The following is a 19999-nucleotide window of genomic DNA, read 5'->3' as shown; positions in this document are numbered from 1 at the left end:
ATTAATTTTGAGAAATAACTTTCATTATTGGTTTTTCAGAAAATCCAATATTTTCAAAAATTTTCTCCAATTTTTGACTTTAGAAAGGCGTTGTTAAATATTCACCAAATTCTATAAAACATTCTAAGGGCTGTAACTGTCTCATTATGTAACATTTCAGTTGTGTTCAAGTTTAATGTTTGGAGTTTATTTCAATTTTTGTTTTTTACAAAAAATTATTTTTCTCTTTTTTTCTGATGTTCAGGGTCAAACGGGGCACAGCTAGATATTTTTAAATATTCAAGAAAATTTGTGAGCTCTAGCTAGCTCATTAAGCAACTTTTGCGTGCTATCCAAAAATTAATTTCAAAAAGAAAAAAAAAAAGAAACGGCTTATTTCGGCCCACCCTAGTTATCAGCAACAAGAAAAACTAAAAGAGTCATGAATATTCTCGTTTGCAAAGCTATCCCCTTCCTTCCAATAATTCAAGAAATAAAATTTCTTATGTCTTAAAAAGTAATGTTCAATAAAAAAATATATCGTGCATTTATTTTCCCTTTAAGTTACTTTTCACCCTCATGCGTGTTTTTTTTTTCGTGCATATTTCTCTTCTTCAAAAACTGCTTCGAAAACACTCGAAACGCAACATTTTGAATTTGAAATACAGATATCAAAAACGAAAACATACAAATCAGCAGTCATCTGTTTGAGCTTTATTTCTGAAAAATTAGGGTTTGAGCATTTCAGCTCATTATTGATACTAAATTCAGCTGACTAGGCCATTAAAAACCAACTCTCTGAAAGTAACGCGTCGTTTCAAATTTCACATTACCGTAGTTCTTAACTTCCAATAAAGATGTTATTACTAATGTAGATGTAGTCATCACCATTCATATCCGTTCATCCAGATTTACAAAGTCGTCTCTAAAATCGGTTCATCGCTTCAGATTTTATATTACTCAGGATCGTTAAATCCTAGCAATGGCAATCAAAACGCTAATTTCTATGAGTAATTAAGAAGGTGTTTTAGTATTTTGACTATATACAAATGAACATTCAAACACACTAGCATCAACTACAGAGTCACTAAGGGCAAATATTAAGCGACTATTATTTGCATGGGAAAAATTCAAAGGGGTGACCAGCCAAATTTTATTTGGTTTTAACATAAATATCATTATATACACTACCGCTCTATAATTTCAATACACTTGCAAAAATTTACATTTTTACAGAGTTTTCGAGAAATAAGAGACTAAATGTTTTGTAAGTTACGTCACATAACAGGTATGCTCCAACTGTCATTTTCCAATACAAATTATTTCAAATATGTTCAATAATTTTATAGAATTTTGTGAAAACGTCACTTATATTCACGAAAATAAAAGCATTCATTACAAAAATATCAATTATGTTTGCATATTGTGGGCTCATAACATGCAAAGTTTTCCGTGCTGGGGGGGCAAACGTTCCGAAAGTTTGATAGCATACAAAAAATCATTATACTAAAAATTTGAAACATGAATGTAGAAAACTTAATGAACATATTTTAATGTAAGTTTTTGTCAGTAAAAGTCGGTAAGGGAGAGTCTGAAAATTAAAGAAATAAAAAAATTTTGAAAAAAAAAAATAGAACCGACTTCAAAATTGCTCTAAAAAGTGAAAAATAATTTTATTCTTTAAACACCATCGATAATGCTTTTAAACATAATTTTTGAAGTTGGCGCAAAAACGATAGATAAAATCATTCACAGTCATAACTCAACTACAACTATAAATTTAACCAGGCCCAGTTTCTTCACTATCACATAAATTATGCATTGATGACAACATATTTGAATAACGATATAAATGTTTCGTTCGTAACTTTGGATGCTTTTTTGAAAAAAATATGAACGAAGCATGGTTACACTAGATTTTACGTTTTGTTTTTGCGCCAACTTCAAAAATTATGTTTAAAAGCATTATCGATGGTGTTTAAAGAATAAAATTATTTTTCACTTTTTAGAGCAATTTTGAAGTCGGTTCTATTTTTTTTTTCAAAATTTTTTTATTTCATTCTTTTTAGTGTAAATGTAGATATTTCAGTAAAAGTAAGAAGTTACCTAGTAAAAAGAAGAAGTTCGGCTCTATATCACTGTATTGCTTTAGAAAAGCCTTTATTCAAAATTATCATTACAATTACTATTAATGTTACTGTTATATGGCACCAAACTTTAATAACAATGTGTTTCATATTGTCGCGTAGATGAAGATAGCGAAGACAATGTGAAAGTCAAATGAAGCGAATAGTCTCAACTCGAGATCTTTATTCAGAACCACGAATGAATGTTACATCTCCTTATATACAACTTGAGAAAGTGTTGTAACTTTTCAGACTTGGAAAGATACAGAAATTAATAGAACATTCGAGAAAATACGGGAAACAGTAGAAACGAAATTTTAGTAAAATTCACTGTGTCCTAGTCTGGATTTGATCCCGGGTCGCTCGTGTGGGAGGCGAGAATTCTACCACTGAGCCACCGTTATCCACGGATGAAAAGTGCGAACTTCGCTACAATATCATTTTAATTGCATAAAATTTACTGTTTTTTGCCCATAACTTTTTTTCTACAGAACAAATATGGTCAAACAAAGTAATGGGACCTAAGTTGAGCCATCCCCTATCTATTAAAAAAAGAATCATTAAAATCGGTTCACTAGGTGAGACGCTATGAGTGGACAAACAAAAAAAAAAAACATACATACGGTATGAACTGATAACCGCCTCCTTTTTGAAGTCGGTTAAAAAAGAAGCACAGAGTCGAAATGTTTTCTAACGACCCCGACTTCTTTACCCCAAAATGAGTCCGACTCCAAACCTTTGACTCCGAATCCGAAGCCCTGGTAAGAAAGGAATGAGACAATAAATAACTAGGTACAGGGTGCGGAGAAAGTTCCCATAATTTTATTAGATACTAGCCGCCTGCGGCGACCAGCTGGTCCGCCTTTTTACGCCATTCGCCTTTGTACGCAAGGGGTGCCGCCTTCGGCGGCTGCTTAAATAAATTTTCTGGCGGTGTCAATCAATCTACATCTATCTATATCATTAATAATTTGAATAAAATATTTTCTAGATCTGTCTCCAGTTTCGTCGTTTGGAATATTTTTAAAGGAGGGGGAGGGGAGACACAAACGACGTACTCTTCATGCAAATTTGGTCGAAAAATAACAAAATGCACTTCCACTTTTATGTGAAAGCATTGTTTTTTCAAAGTCATGGTGTATGTGGGGGAGGGAGGGGGGCATTGACATCCAATGTGCAAGCAGCCACCTACGGCGGCTGTTTGGCTAACTTGTCATTTACCTTTTTACTTCAAGTTTGCCGCCTTCGGCGGTTGTTTAAATAAATTTGGCAGCAGTATTAATCAATTCATCTCTATCTTTTTTTTGTGCCATTCACATTTTTACGCCAAGATTGCCGCCTTCGGCGGCTATCTACCTTTACACTCTATCTCTACATTTTCTTATCCATCTCTATTTATTTTGACCTCCTCACCCATTTCCTAATAAAAACAAAGAACACTCAAAAAACCGCTTTTTTTATTTAAGTAGAGCAAAAAAAAAAAAAAAAAAAAGCTCAAATTCCCCGTAGTGTGCAAAAAGTAGCGTTTGACAAAGATAAAAAAAATCTCGCTGTTTTTATTGAATTAATGCGCACAACTATGAAATGTAACGTAATATAGATACAGCGAAAGGTCCAGCTTGGGGGGGGGGGACGGAAAAAGTAATAAATGCATTCCCTAAATAAAACAAAAAAAGAGGAAAGAAAAAAAGCAAGCGCTGCCGAAAAAACACGTGGTCATCACGTCAGAAAATGTAGAAGTAAGCTATATAGTTAAAAAAAAAAAAGATTAACATTGCTTGCGATTAAGATTCCATCGTAAATATCGAATCGAAACCCAAGTAGTGACGTCACAGGCGTAAAAGATTGAAGAACGCTTTTTTCGACTGATGCGTGAAAGGACATAATGTGTTCAGCATTAAAAAAATTGTAAAAAAAAAACTATTGCGTATTTTTAAGAACTTTTTTCTTCTGAAGAGGGCGAAATGTTTTTACTATTACCAACTTAAATTTCAGAAATGAGGCTTTGATACTTCTCGCAGGATGATATTAGAAAAAAATAAAACCCAGAAAAACATGCAAATTAAAGGTTTTTTCAAAACTTCATAAAAAATACAAAAAATGCTCTATCTTCAAAATTTTTTTGTTCATCATATTTAAAATTAAATTTCCGACACTATAGTACCAAAAATATTTGTCTGGCGCGATTGGTTCGGGGTCTGTGAGGTTAAAAGTACTAAAAAGTGCTAAAAATCACATAAAACATTAAATAACTTTTTTTCTAATTAAAATATCAAAAATCGAAGCCCGAGGTGCACAACTTCAGCAAAAACTACACCTGTATACCAAATTTCATCTTTCTAGGCCTTACCGTTTTCCCGGGATGCGCGCCACACACACACACACACAAACATCTTATTTTATTATATGTATAGATTTCAATAGGCTGTAACTAACACATAATTCAACAAATCAACAAGTTAAAGCAATAAAAACCCTTCATTGAAACAATAATTATAACATTAAACAAACAAATTATAAAAATTGTTCAAAATTGGTGCCTTGGGCTTCAATACATTTACGAAGCCGCAGTCTGAAATTGCCGACGATGCTCGCGCACGCATCCACCGTTATATCATTCCAGGCATTTTGCAGTGGTTGGACGCGTCTCCTTGTAGCGTTTCACAGCGTCATAGACTGTTTTACTCTTGAATCCAGTCGTTCGAATAATATCGGCTGTTTTCATTCCATTCTTGTGTAATTCAACGACAGTAACATGCACATTTCCACGATTCATAACTCACTAACTCAATGAACTAACAAAGAACAAATGGTTAAACCTCAAATATTTTTAATGCCAATAAACAATATGTGCCAAATAAATCGCCAAAATACGATTTTAACGCCAGAAAAACGTTTTAAACAAAATTGTGGGAACTTTCTCCGCACCCTGTATATTTATCTCTGCAGTATATTTTATGAAGTAAAAACAAAAGAAAGCAAAATGATAAAATGATTTTGTGTAGTGAACTTGTTAATGTTTGGATATTCAAAAATGTCTGATGATTCGCCGAGGGATCCCCACCTTATCGAGAAATAATTTCTTTCTTTGTTGTTTCGCCATCTTTTTTGTTCAGCGTTTTGCCTTTTTTGGAATATATTCTCTAATCTTGATTTAAACACATTCAAACCAGCTAAGAGTGCTGCTATTTTCTTGAATTTTGTGCTTTGCTGTCACTTGACTAGGTCTCAAAATAAGAGATACTTTATGTAGATGTGTAGTAGGCGATGATGATTTTACACTACTTGTTCGAGGTCCTGCAAGCCGTAAATTGATTTGAAGTTACTGATTAATACTTTAGTTTAGAAATTTGCTACCTCGTGTTCCACTTCTGGTAGCATCACTTAATTGTCTGTCAATAACTAAAACAATTGATCTGGTGCATCGTTGTTATTAAGGAAAAAGAAGAAAAAACATAGCTTTAACCAAACCCAGAAATTTTACTCCAGTGACATAAAAAGCCAGTAACATAGTAAACTAAGACATGGTTACATAAAGTTCATTTTTAGTAATAGAGGTATCCTGTAAAAAGAAACTGCAGCATGTATACCTGATCGTACTACTGCATGTATCTCATTTCGTACAGTACAGTTGTACACCAGTACTCTATACAAGCACTACACTCAGCTTTGTCTTCAAAATTACGCATAGCCATGCAATTTTACTGAAAACAAACCGAGTTGAGAATGCTATTTTTTTACCGGTAGTTGAGGAGGAAACTCAGAAAAATTGTTCTGTAAATGGAATTTTTTTGTCCAGTATATTCTTTGCCAATTAAAGTAGCATCACACTCATCTCCATACATGAAAATAAAACATTAGAGCAGTTATATCTCCTGATTTTTGTGTTTGACTGTTCAGAATAAAAGGATAAACGATTTAAATGTAAGAACCGTAGTTGAAACACATTACTTCCAAAGCATATATTAGGGGAGAGTGTTGTACCTTGGGACATTGCTAATTTCTAAGAATCTATTTTTAGCAACCATGTTTTTGTAATCTCTAATAGTAATATTCACCACTAAATGGTGCCATAGTAAAAATCAACATCTAATGAGTAAAATTGACGATTTTGTGAGAGAAAGAAAATTTCATGGCTCCAAAGTAAATATTTTCTTCCTTTGTTTTTTCATTTTCTGTCTTTGTATTTTTAAAACTAATGAACTCAATTTTATTTTGTTATAGAAGATAATTACATTGGATATTTTGGTTATGAGAAAATAATAATAGTGCATCTAGATTGACCACCATTTTGGTTTTTCTTAAACCATGTGGCGATTGTACCTTGGGACAGCCAAACATAATTGCCTTAAGACACGTTCCAAGGTACAACTTATGCATGGTTCTTAATAATTAAGATATATTTTCGAACGTGGAACTATTTTCTAATCTTATGTAGTCTTTTAAGCACATTTAATGTTTGTTTAATATTTCTTAATTCATTATTCATAATTCGTTATTCATTATTCATGATTTAACTGATTACTATATATATATATATATTTTTGTTTTTTGGTGCAAAATTGGTTTAAAGCGCAAAGTATATGACTGTTTCCTGAATCATGAAGACTTTCCGAAAGTAGAACAAGATGTGTCCCATGGTACAATAGGATGTACTTCGGGACAGTTTGGAGCTCTAACTTGAAATGGCTGGCAATATTTCATTTTCAAACTGTCTAAATTTTAAAAAATATATTGTATAGAAATATGCTGGGGTATTTTAATGTGACTTTTAGATTTTAAATTTGATTCAAAAATTTACGTTAAAAACTAAAATATGAAAAGTGTCCCAAGGTGCAACACTCTTTCCTATATTTAAACTAACTTCTGGTTTCATAACGCAAACGCTTAAATTTCTGAAAAAGAAAAAGGAAAATGTCATTTTACGGTTTGTGATCAACTTGAATGAAAGATTAGTTTAACAAAACATTCTGATTCCTGTATTACATTATAATTCTCAGTAGAAAATGCCATTTTGAATAGATTGAAAGTCTCCGACTTGATACCGAGGAAAATTGGAAATCAACTGCGGCCCATGATAGAAAGCTCATTTCTCACTTGTTAGATCTGCAAAGTTTCAGAAAGCATTTTTGAATTGAAAAGCTAAGGTAAACGCGCTTAGGAAATAGGATACATAGTAGATACATTCGTAAGTTTACCTTGTTGATCGAATTGAAAACGAGCCTGGATATTTCTCATTTGAATTCTAGAAAATTTGAACGTCATTTAACAAATTTTCTTTCATGCTGTAAAAATTCGAGCATACATATTATTATTTTTGACACATTCCATAAAGCATGAAAAATAACTCGTAAATAGTAAAATATACTGTTTAAACCGCTAGGTTTAATTAGTTTACACACTCCAGAATAAATATAACCTAATTTCAAGTTTTATTTCAAACAGCATAATATGCAAGACCTGGATTATATTTTCCGCAATAAGTACTAAGTAAAATCAGCATTTCGAATAGCAGTTATGTGTTTTGGGGTTGCAAGGGCCTTTTTAAAGAGTTCTTCTTGCATTGAAAATGGAATTTCTGGTAAACTCGAAAAAAGGCATATTTCTGTGTAATTTTAACAATGTTTTTTATTGGTACGTATCGTATAAATTTGTTCATAAACTATAAAAGTGTTAACTTTTTTTGGATATCATTTCCATGCAATGAAATTAAATTTATTTATTCATCGGACTCAGTTTAGGATATTACCAATTTGATGTACATAATTTTGACTATTACACAAACGCCTTGAAGGAGTGATTTCATGGTACAATTTGATGTTTAGATTTCAGGATTCAAATTTGGCAGTTGATATTTAGATTTTATGCATCCAAATAGACTATCTTCATGCAATACTAGCTTAAAATCAAATAAATGAATAACATATATTTTCTAAGTATAACATTGCCAGTGGTAAGTCTAAGGGTTGCGGTTAAAAACCAACAGAATCTTGGTAAAGAGCATTTGAGCATGTTTATGTGCATACATATAAGATCCGTTTTGACCAGATCCTCTCTTAGGAGAAAAGTGTTACTTAATCTGAGACCCCCTCCCTCCCACAAATGAAAATTCTGATGTGTCATGATTAAGCCATCCCAGAAGACACTGCTCACTTTATTCCAATTTTCAGTGACCTCCGCTAATTTAAATCACAATTGTTGTAAACAGTTTTGATTCAACAAATCGGCTGATTCAATGAAACAAAAATATGTAATTTTTTTAAATGTGGAATTCTACACACAATTTAAGATAACGTTATTTAATTTTCTGTCGAAAAAGTCAAAGTATCATTAAAAGTATTACGTTCACTCAACCTATTCATTCTTTGATTATTTAAAGAATTCTATCGTAAAACTATAAAAAACCATTACAAAATTCAAAATTTTAACTTATCCGTTTCGAACAGGAAGGTACTGCCAATTGCTAAAAATTAGTGGCAATTAATTTAGACATTCGCTTATCAATTTCATAAAACTACCTATAGACTTCAGAATTCGCCCCTCATTGCTCCAATGCTAACGCTACCTGTGATAAATTGTAGAGAGCTGAAGTTCCGTTGACAGCATGTCTCTTTCCGTCTCACTGGTTCTGTTCGACTTTTCTTGAAAAACCTCACTAAAGTGTGCAAAGTTTGAGGGAAATGGTAAATCACACACGCTTGATTCATTTAAGGGACACGTTTGATTAGAATATCCGGACGCTTTGTAATGTTAAAGCTGGATTTCGTTCTGCTTTTGGGGATTTGATTCAATACAGCGGCTGAATCAAGTTACCACTGATTCAATTACCCGACGCTTAATACTTTCTTAATATCTTTCTCATTTAGTGTACATGACAGAAAACTATGTGTTTTTGTCTATAGTTTGATAATTTCCGGAATATTACTGATGATCCCGAATTATTCAAATATTTTCAGCAAAAGAGCTGAGAATGACGTGACGTACAGTCTACATGTCTCTGGTGCACCTTCGCATGTAATAATGATTAATAGCAGATAACTATTAGAGACAAAAAGTTCTCCTAGACAACTCTATACTCAGAGCCAGAAGAACGTAAGTCACAATATGATAATTTTACAGGAGACAGGAAAAACTTTTTTCTGATGCATGCAAAGGATGGGACGCGCACTCTTTAACAGTATTAAAAAATTAAAAATAATTTTTTTTAAGAATTACGTTTACATGTATCGATGCCAAATAGGCTTCAGCATTCAATGCACTAATAAATGGAAAATCGCAATATTTGGACTTACGTCAGTCTGGCTCTGAGGTACATGAATTTTATCACTAACAGTTAAGAGTTTTTAAAAGAGGGGGAGATTCGTACCGCGTATCATGACATATGAGGTGGAAGGGAAAAATGTGTATAAACAGTACAAGCTGAATAGTTAGAAATTGACACATTTCTCAATGTAAGTAGTAATAAATAAATAAATACTTTTGTGCAGAAAAGTAAAAAGAAATATTACAAATTTATTTCGCACATAATTGAAAAGTGCAACACGTGTTTCGAAAATTACATCAAAGAACTGCTTTTTCAATGCATAGAAAGGAGCTAGCTCATGGATGAAGATATCCGACAAAAGCCGACAAAGGTTTGTCAGATGCCTTTTCATCTTTAAGCCCCTTATTTTTGCATCTTTGCATCGAGAACGGAGTTCCTTGTCATCCTGAAACATGTGTACGTTGGTCTCTGCAATTTTGAGTGAAAAACGTTTTAATACTACTTTTTATCCGACTTCGCGTGCGCGACGCAAAGGAATGTAATTTGTTTATGAGTATGTATGTATGTTTGTTCCTATGTGGCGGTCTACGACTAAACGCCTTGGTTAATTTTGATAATTCTTACGTCAATCGACTTGAAAGCGTCACTAAACACAAGGCAGTGATCAAAATTCACCATGCAACAAATACTCGACGTATTGTCAATTCTGTATCGTGTTGCACTTGTTTTCGCTGCCTGCATTTTTTGTTTACTAAGTCTACTAAATAGATTTTGATCATATTCCCGTCTTTTGCTATAGTCAGCCATTCTTTTCGCAATGCTATACAACAGGGTGCGTCGATTTTTACTTCCTTTTACAAAAAAGGAAGCATTGTATTCGCGAAATTTTTTTCGAAAATCAACCTTAATTTCGATTTTGCTCAACCCCAAATGAATGTTAAGTTTTTTTTTCGACTCGACCACACGTGAAAAAGTGCCTAAGAACGAATAGACACGTGAAATATCCATTTTGACGATTCCCGAGTTAGTTACAACGCGTTTTCTCGTAACGTCTGTATGTACGTATGTATGTCGCATAAGTCAAGAACAATATGTCCTAGAAAGTTGAAATTTGGTACGTAGACACCTAGTGGAGTCTAGTTGTGCACCTCCCCTTTTGATTGCATTCGGGTGTTTCTAAGGGGGTCTTTTGCTCCTTTTTGTTGGGAAACCATTGTTAATTTCGATGTAAACTGAAGTGGTGTTACAATTTGGCGGACACTTGGCGATATATCGTCAGTCTTTTGGTCGCCAAGTTTTGCCGCCAACTTGGCGACAAATTTGGTAATTTGTTTTTAATTTGGTTTCAATTTGGCCACTATTGGTGATATTAACAGAGTAAACTACTGAATCACATTAAAATTGCCAACAATGGGAAAATTACATTAAATTGGAGTAAAAGGAAGGCATGTGAGGAACACATCAGCTCGTTTAGCTTAGAAATCGAAAACGCCTGTGGTTGGAAAAGTTGTGTATTGACATCAAAAGTTCGTTTAAAAAATTGTTTGGAAATTAAAATATATTTAGATCCCCCGCCAGCCCCTTGAAATTTCGCCAAGTATGCAAAAATTGACATTTTTTAAAATTAAAAAAAAATCTTAGGTATAGTTTTTTTCCAGTCGATTTCTAGTTTTCGAAAAAGCAAATCGACCCGCCCCTTTCTTCATTGTCGCACATTCAACACTTTCTTCTTCGTCGTGGGTGAATGACTATTATAATTAAGTCAATTTTAATCTCTAATATGTTGCATTTGTTTTTGTCGTGATTCAGGGGACTGAGTTGCGCGACGTATACTTTCCTGACGAACTTTGTTAGTTTTGCGAGAAAGATTTGACTGACGACGCTTCTGAGCTCGCATTATCGTGAGTTATACAGACAGTGTATTTAGAATGTGATGACAAATCAAATTAAAGTTAACTAAAAAGTGTAAAATGAGAAATAATTTAAAAAAAAACGAAACAACCCGACTGCGTAAAAACCAATAAAAAACCCAAGAAGAAGAAGAAAAAAGCCTAGTAGTTAAGAATGTTATTAAGTACTATTGAATAACTACACCATTGAAATAGTTTTATAATAGATACATACGTAAGACAAATCATAAATTTAAAAGCAGAATAAAAAGATCAACAGTTGGGGCCCACTCCTTTTTCACCAATCAAAGAACCCCGTAAAATTTGAATGGGTCCCGACTGTTGATCCTTTTGTTCTGCTTTTGAATTTGATTTGCCTTATGTATGTATCGATTATAAAACTATTTCAATGGTTTAGTTATTCATTAGTACTTAATAACATTCTAAACTATAGGGCTTATTTTTTTCTTTTTAGTTTTTTTTGGTTTTTATGCAGACGAATTTTTTATAATTATTTTTTTATTGAAGAAGTACCATTAAGGAGAGGATATTGTTTTATTTTCTAACACTTCTTTCCCCGACATTAAAATTCAAAGTCTGCAAGCCTAGAATCGCAATCTGGGAGGCTATGTTGAGCATAGGCACTACTGAGGTACTACTTTTACCATCACCATTCCGCAATAGGACGCCATCTGTGAAAAAAATACGAAATTCAATGCTAAGGATAAATACAAATATATAATGAAACTGGGATGCCGTTTAAACCTTCACATTTGACGCTGATTTTAATACGAAGACCATCCCTTAACAAAACTTAATGCATTTTTTACAGAAAGCCCTACTTTTAAAAATTTGATATTTTCACTTCTTTTTAGCGCAAATGATCTTCGAATAACAAGGGTTGTTCCTTTTTTACCAACCATGTAAAGAAGCAACTTTTTCCTAAAACATGTTTGCAATATTTATAGTAAAAACAACTCGGGCACATGAATCCTTTAAAAAGCATGACGGTTGTCTTTCACCAGTAGACATAAAGCGTAATTATGTTAATTTCATGGTCTGCCAAGAATTACTTATTTAACTTTAAAAAGCTGAAATTCTGGTAGCATATTAACTCTACTACTTTAAATTAAGTAAAAAAATATGCGCTTTTTTAAACATGTCAGACTTCGCGAAAAGGAGAAACACTATAATGCTCCATATTTTCCGGAAGAAGAGCTGCCAAAAGTAATTACAGGTAGAAGTCGGATGGCTGCTAAAGAAAAATATTATATTTTCCCTTTTAGAAGGGAAACTGTTTTTAGACGTCAGGGGATATAATTAAATTACAATGTATTTAGGATAATTATTTTTCCTCCACAAATTTTCCTTAGCTGGAAAAAAAAAGAGCAACCAACTATTTATTTTTTTTATTCTAGTTATTTCTATTCTAGGTATAATATCTGCAGTTCTTTGGCAAGCATAAGAACTTGAAATACTGAATTGACATTGCAGTTTATAAGAAATATTTAATGGTAATAAAATAATGGTATTAGCAGATAAATAGGGTCATAAATAATTTATGTAGATGTACCTAAATTCCATTGACAATACAGTTTAAAAAAACCTAATTAAAATCAATGCTCAGTTATACGAATAATTTAATTTAAAATCTTGATGTCCTAAACTATATTTACTTTGCATTGTTCTAAAATGTTAACTTTGTTAGCTGTTCAACAAGAAATCGTCCCACTCCATCCCATCAACATGTCCCCATATCCATATACCCCCAAAAGCAGCATTTTTAAGTAAAGAGTCAAACGTTGAACAAAATATATTAATGAGATAAAGAAAATTACACGAAAGAGAAAATAAAAAAGATTCAGCTCTAAGTTAAAATTTTGATAATTAAAGAATAATTTATACCTAAAATTCAAAAAAGTAAAACTTGCATGATTTGGATAATAGCTATACCTAAAGAAAAAAAGAAGAAAAAAAGGCAAGAACTTTCCAGCAAGATAAAATCTGGTAGTGGTTGGTGTACACAGTGTTGTCTTGACTTATGGGAAAAATAATATTTTCCCACTATACCCGTGCCCCACTGTACCCATTCCCCTTCCCCATATGCGAGCTGAATTGAATTATTTTTTGTGTATTCGTGTTTTTTTAGCTGGATGTGAAATACAGGCTTGACGCATAGGTCATGTCCGCCTAGTCAGAAACTGGGGTCCGGGCTTAAGGAGGGGGGGGGGGAGAGCCGGCTACACTGGCGCGAAAAGAAAAGGAAAATGAACGGAAGAAAGAGAAAAAAATGAAGTTAGAAAGAAAAGGGGGGAGGGAACTCCGAATAAGCGAAGACGAAAAGATCAAGTAAAATTTACTGTTTTTTTTTTTTTTTTTGCGGTGGCACATAAAATAGAAATAATTGTTTTCAAAAAAGCATATTTGATTTTTTTTTCTTTTTTTTTCTTCATTTTCGTTGGTCCTGCTACTGGTCGATAGTTCTGCAACATGTTGTCACTTCTTAGTTCAGCGCAGTTTTCCGCGTTCTCAGTGGTGAAACTTTGAAATTTAAACGTACCATAAGTAATAGCAATATGAGCTTAATAGTAAGTGAAATATTCATACAGAAGTTGGTATTTTGAATTTTTTTACGAATTTGTATTAATGTTAAAAAGGCATGTTTGACGATCTTTGGTAATGTTATAGAGAAGAGGTAGGAAGGCGCTCACCCTTTATTTTTCAAAATTTTTATTTACAGACACATTTTTCTAAATGAAAAAGGAACTCAGGGATTCGCCCCCGGGAAATTTTTTCGAAAATGTTGCTGTAAAAACGCAGTTTTAGATGATTTTTGGTAATGTTAAGGGGAGGAGAGATTCGGGGTCCGACCCCAGGAATCTTTTCTAGTTTGTATAGTCTTAAAAAGCATTCTAGACGATATTTGGTACAGGGGGAGGAAATTTTGAATCTCTCTTCCAATATATATTTTTTAAAATGAATACTAAATTAATTAATGCTAATTACACGTTTTTCGACATTGTAGCTGTAAAAGAGTAGTCTTAAAAAATATTTGGTCATGTTAGGAGGCGAAGTGATTCTAGAGTTGGGGGGGGGGGCAGTCCCTTAAATGTTTTTAAAATGAAATTTTAAAACCATGGTTGTAGACCATGTTTGGTATTGTTAAGGAGACTGGCAATGTTTCGAAATTAAAGCTCCAAAAACCTAATTTTATTCAACTTTCAATGATGTAATGGCGTTCGGGAAAAGTTTTTGTTTGCTCTCCCTAGAAATGCTTCGAAATTCAAGCATTTAAAATTAAATTTCAGATGATTTTTAATGATATTAGGGGCAGGTGGACTGGAAATCCCCCGAGATATTAGCGAACCTTATTTCTCGGCCCTGCCCTTGAAGCTATAGGTTTCCATAGCGAGACTTGAAAGATGGAACATTCCTCGTTCAAGACCATCTCGAGTTCAGATAGAATGCGTGGAGGAGGAGATCGCGCCCGGACTTTGCAGGAAAATTCAAAACTTTGTGTAACCCACATTTGTTAATAATGAAAATATGCAGATATTAAAATATTTACTTACTTTTTAATTTGTAATTCTGGCACTTGTTTCAAAGATTGTGCATCCTACGCGTATAACAATTTGATATTAATAACTCACTATTCGGAAAAACTAAAAAGGAGACTACAACAAGCAGATTACACCATGAAAGAGTAATTGCAACAGTTTGGTGGTTAAATATGATAACTATATTTGTTTTTCTTTATCTAGAAATGTAACAATATTATTGGTTTTATTCATGCAGAAGGAAAGTTTCTCCAGTATGAAGAAACACTGTCAAATAACAAACTCGCATACTACTTGGAAAATCTGTTGTTACTAATAGCACAATTTCTTATGTTTATTTAGATTTAAAATTAAAACTCTAATTAATAATTTCTATAATATATTAGTAATATATCAAATTAGGACAACAATGTGCATTTAGACCTAACAAAACATTTCATTTAATTATTTCTATGATATATTAGTAATGCATCAAATCGGCTCGCAATATTTAGCCTAAACTATGAACTTGAATACATTATTTTCAAAATACAATAAAAAGCATTGCTAGTATATTTAAGAGCTTTGGACGTTAATAGGGTTAAAATATTAAAATCAACAGTGCACTGATAAAATACGAAGGTTTCTCAAAAATGAAAACTTAAGTCTTAGGAGAACTTAAGCTACTTAAGTACAAGGTATTTTATCTGAAAAAGGTACAAGAAAAAAAGGCTCGCGTTCTTTTGCATTTGAGCATCGCGGTCTTTTTGCAAAATCAATCCTAAATATTTAAGTATTGTGCGGCTCCTCTTTTCAGAGATACAGTGCATGAATTAAAGCCCGTATATCTAGTATTCTTAAAGAATAAGCAGGAGAATCCGTAGGAGATAAACGAAATAGTTCAAAGAAATATTTTTGTTTTGATATGAACAAAGTGGAAACTAATTTTAAAGAAGAATACATAAAGGCAGCATGTATTGAATGACAGTTACTTTTCTTGAAATGCCTTTTAATTTCTTGCGGTAAAGTAAAATGAAACTGGAAAGTCATGAACTTGTCCCATACACTAAATAAAGGCGTTTAAAAAAAATACATTTCTGAAAGTATTTGAGAAGTGTATTAAACAGCAAACTGTCTCATTTATCGAACATATTTCTAAAAAAGTCAGTTAATAAAATATTTCCATTGTTTCTTTTGACAAATTTTACAGCTTAATCATTTCTTCAGCATTATTAATCATTCGCGTTTTCAAATGTCTATCGGATCACTGTTATCATATAAATATTTTAAATGAATATACTATTATGGCAATGTCAAGTTCAATATTTCACTTTGCCTCGAATTTTTCAGCACAAATGTTTTTAGAAAACGAAACCAAAAGCAGACTTAACGTTAACATTACACTTGAACAATAAATTGATTTAATTGTCTTAATAGTTACACTCTAATAAGACTAACAACATTTTACAAAATAAATATCCAATAATGAAAACCGCTCGAATCAGAATATACCATTATCTTCCCTGGTAACGATTATCTGAGAAATAAGTCTTACAATAACATTAAAACATATTTTAAAGTAAAAGAGACTGCAGACAGAGCAAAATATTTTACTTTGCCCATAACGTAATTACATTACCCTGGTGAAGATTTTCTTGCATTGATACAAGTACTCGATATTAGATGATTCGGATGTGGTGCTTTCAAATATGCACTTCATGCTTTTTTCAAAATCAGAATAATTTATTTTATGTGGCATTGTTAGCTTATTTCAGTCATTTTTTTTTCGGAATACGAAAATAGATATCTAACCTATTAGTTTATATGTAGAATGATTGACAAAATAAAACTTTAGAAAGTAAAAATAACGCAAACATTGCTAAAAATAACAAGCATTATGCTGCCTCCCCCCAAAAAAAAAGGTATTTGCTCATAGTGTGAAACTGGTCAAATAGTAGAAAGAGTATAAGGCAGGCTTGCTAACACTCTTCATGTATTAGTAAATCATGCAAAAATTGCAGTACCTGTAATGATGTTCGTTTTTCTACCAAACTTTAGGAATTCTGAAAGGTAAACAAACCACTTTGCTCCGGTGAACTTTCAAAACTACGGGCCATATTATTAAATTCTATAAAACTTACTAAGAGAGGGAAATCAGTTATTGAATTAAAATCAACGAAGGTATCTGCAGTCTGTTAAAAAATCTCATGCTACAGAAAAAAATTGTTACTCGATGTAATTCAATTTAAAACACACTTTTGTTCTATTATTTCGGAAAATATGCTAAACTCAGTGGCTAAATTTAGTACAAAACTCGTTTTAAAGCAAATTGCATTGTTTCGTTGTTCAATTTGCGTTTTCAAAATTCATGAAACTGTATTTGTGATATTGTTCTTACTACTTTATTTGTGGATGTATGAAACACCATACGACGCATTTTTCTTTATCCAAAAAAAAAAAAAAAACAATTGCACTTAAATATTAACGTACAAACAGTTTGGTTGCTACGATGCGTCTGCTTATTCAAGGCTGAACTAGATCCCGTAATTTCCATGTTACTGGAACAGAAACGGTTACGATAAAGTGCAATCTTATATTATTGCAATCGTGATGATACACTTTATCAAAATGTATTGGTAACGATGACGAGGTGAGAACAGCTTTATGCTGATTATAATTTAGAAAAGCAAATCCTTAGAAATTTGAAACGTTTGATGCGTTGCTTATTTCATGGTTTTATGAATAGAATGATTGTTTAACAGTGTAAATACAATTCTGTATACATTTTTTACTGTGATTTCTTTCATATTTTACTTTTCAATTATGAAATATTTAATATAATAGTTGCTTATTTTATGGTTTTTTGAATATATGCCTATTCCGCATTAAGCCATAACAACGTAACTCTGCTAAAAAAACCCTCTATATTTATTTACCAGAGTTTTAAGAGTGCGAATCCTGACTTTCATATGCAATAAACAAACGTTTTTACGCTCTCCTGAAAAGTAGTGAAAATATAACTTACAATAGTTTGGTTTTGAGGTATTTATATGAATACGTCAAATTTCACAGCCAATCTCTCTGATAAAAAGGTAATTTACCCCAGTCTTAACATGACCGGTTTTTTTCCCGTTATTATAATCATTCTCTGTCACGGTTTCTGCTGAGCAACCTCTAAGGGGCAGTTTTACCGGGGGGCGGAAAACCCCCGGTATGAATTCCTGAGCATCAAAGGCCTTCTGAGCCAAATTTGGCGAACATCCGACGTAACTTGGATTTATATAAGAAATACAACCACACGCACACAGCCATTTTTATATTTTTACAGCTGCATTGCCTGGTGTTGCATGGTCTTCCTCAAAAATAAAAGGTGTGTCAAGTGACGCATATTCAACAATTAAGTTTAAACAAAAGAAAAGGATACTATAAAAATTCCATTTGAACGTGTAGAAATGAGCAATCTTTTTGCTCAAAACTTTAATTTAGACGTCTTCGACTTTTTTAAAATTGAGTTTGGATTATTAAACACTTCACACACACACAAAAAAAAAAAAAAAAAAAAGAAAAACTCCCATTTTAATAATTTAACTGTTGTTTGGAAGTCTTTGAAATAATCTTCTACGTCGCTTGAGATGTGAAAATATTTTAGTTCAGATTCATTATTCAAAAACAAACTGAATCTTCAATTTATTTGTTTTCTGGTCTTTTTCCTTACATTTTGTGAATTGTCTTCTATATTTTGCTTTTTTTTTTCGGTTTTGGTTTTTGCAGGGGTATCCGAAAATCCTTGATTTCGTACGTTTTCTACCACATTTGCCTTTTTAAGGTCCTTTTAAGGTAACTTTAAGGTAAGGTAATTTTATTGAGTTTCATATTATAAAATAAAAGGTTCTTTAGTTACGATAAATAAAGGTTAGTTAAAAATTGAAGAAACTTGAGATGAGTTGAATATCTTAAAACTTTTGTTAAAAAATGAGAAAATTAGGTTTAAGTTATGTTTAGTTTGATCAGAGCAATCCATTAGCATGTGGTGCTTCAAATCACTATCAAGGGACTGACTATAAACAAAAAAAATTATTTCATTTGAAATAAAAACATTTCTTTTCGAAACTAAATAACAGAAACAACTGTTACAGCATGAAATTAAACTAAATGGGGATGTTAGACCCGTGTCAAACCTGCCAGAATTGATGTGGGTCAAATCTCCCTTAATAGCCATTTTAGCATTAACAAAACAAAAACATAAACAATTGTTGGAAACACATTAATGAAAAAAGTGAAAGTAAAAATAATTATACAGTAGTATATTAATCGGAGCACTTAAATAATTCAATTTACTTCTGTGTGTGTTAATGACGAGTAGAACAAGAGAGATTAAAACTTACAGAAAAAGAAAAAAAAACTTTTTTGCCTACCAAATACAACACGTATTATTGCTACTTAATTCTACTTCAAAATGACTAGAAAATAGAATCCTAATTGATACCATGCTATCACATGATGCTCATCAGTTAAATGAATGTTTAAATATGAAAAAAAGAGGGTGAGTCAAACCTCCCTGGTTTCCCTATTTAACACCTAAAAATCTGAAAAACCGGTGATCTAAGCTAACTTTTGAGTTTATGCGTCTATTTTTTTTTAAATTTGCGAGTAACTGCTGTTAGGCTGCCTTGAAAAGGATGCTTGTCAGAAGATCTGAGCAACGCTATCAAAAAAAGCTCATATTATTTTTCATTATCATTTTTGTTGTGACTGATGTGAAATAGTCATGTGTTTTCGACCTGAGAGACAAAAGAATACCTATATAAATCAATTGAGTTATAAACGAAAGTATATTTTATACCATCGAAACTTTGAGCGCAAATTTTACGAAATAGATTTATATAGAAATAGCTAGATTTAGCTGCCCAAAGAATAATTCGAGGCTTAGATTTCATTGATTTTAAACCTTTTTGCATTTTCTTGTCAACCCAAAAGCGTTAGCAAAAAAAGCAAGCCTTTAAATGAGGACTATTTTAGCTTTAAAGGAAACAAATGCAATAAATTTATTTTGACTTTACATATCGCTAATTTTTTACACCATAGATACTATTTCTTGCATTAAGCCCTTCACAGATGATTAATTTGTTAACAAAACAGTTACAGTGAAAAATATAAAAAAAGAAAGGAAAATAAATCATTGTACCGTAAATACAAGCCCTGAAT

This window comes from Uloborus diversus, chromosome 10 (genome assembly GCF_026930045.1).
Source record: "Uloborus diversus isolate 005 chromosome 10, Udiv.v.3.1, whole genome shotgun sequence".
Taxonomy (NCBI): Eukaryota; Metazoa; Arthropoda; class Arachnida; order Araneae; family Uloboridae; genus Uloborus; species Uloborus diversus.
This window is presented reverse-complemented; position numbering follows the sequence as displayed.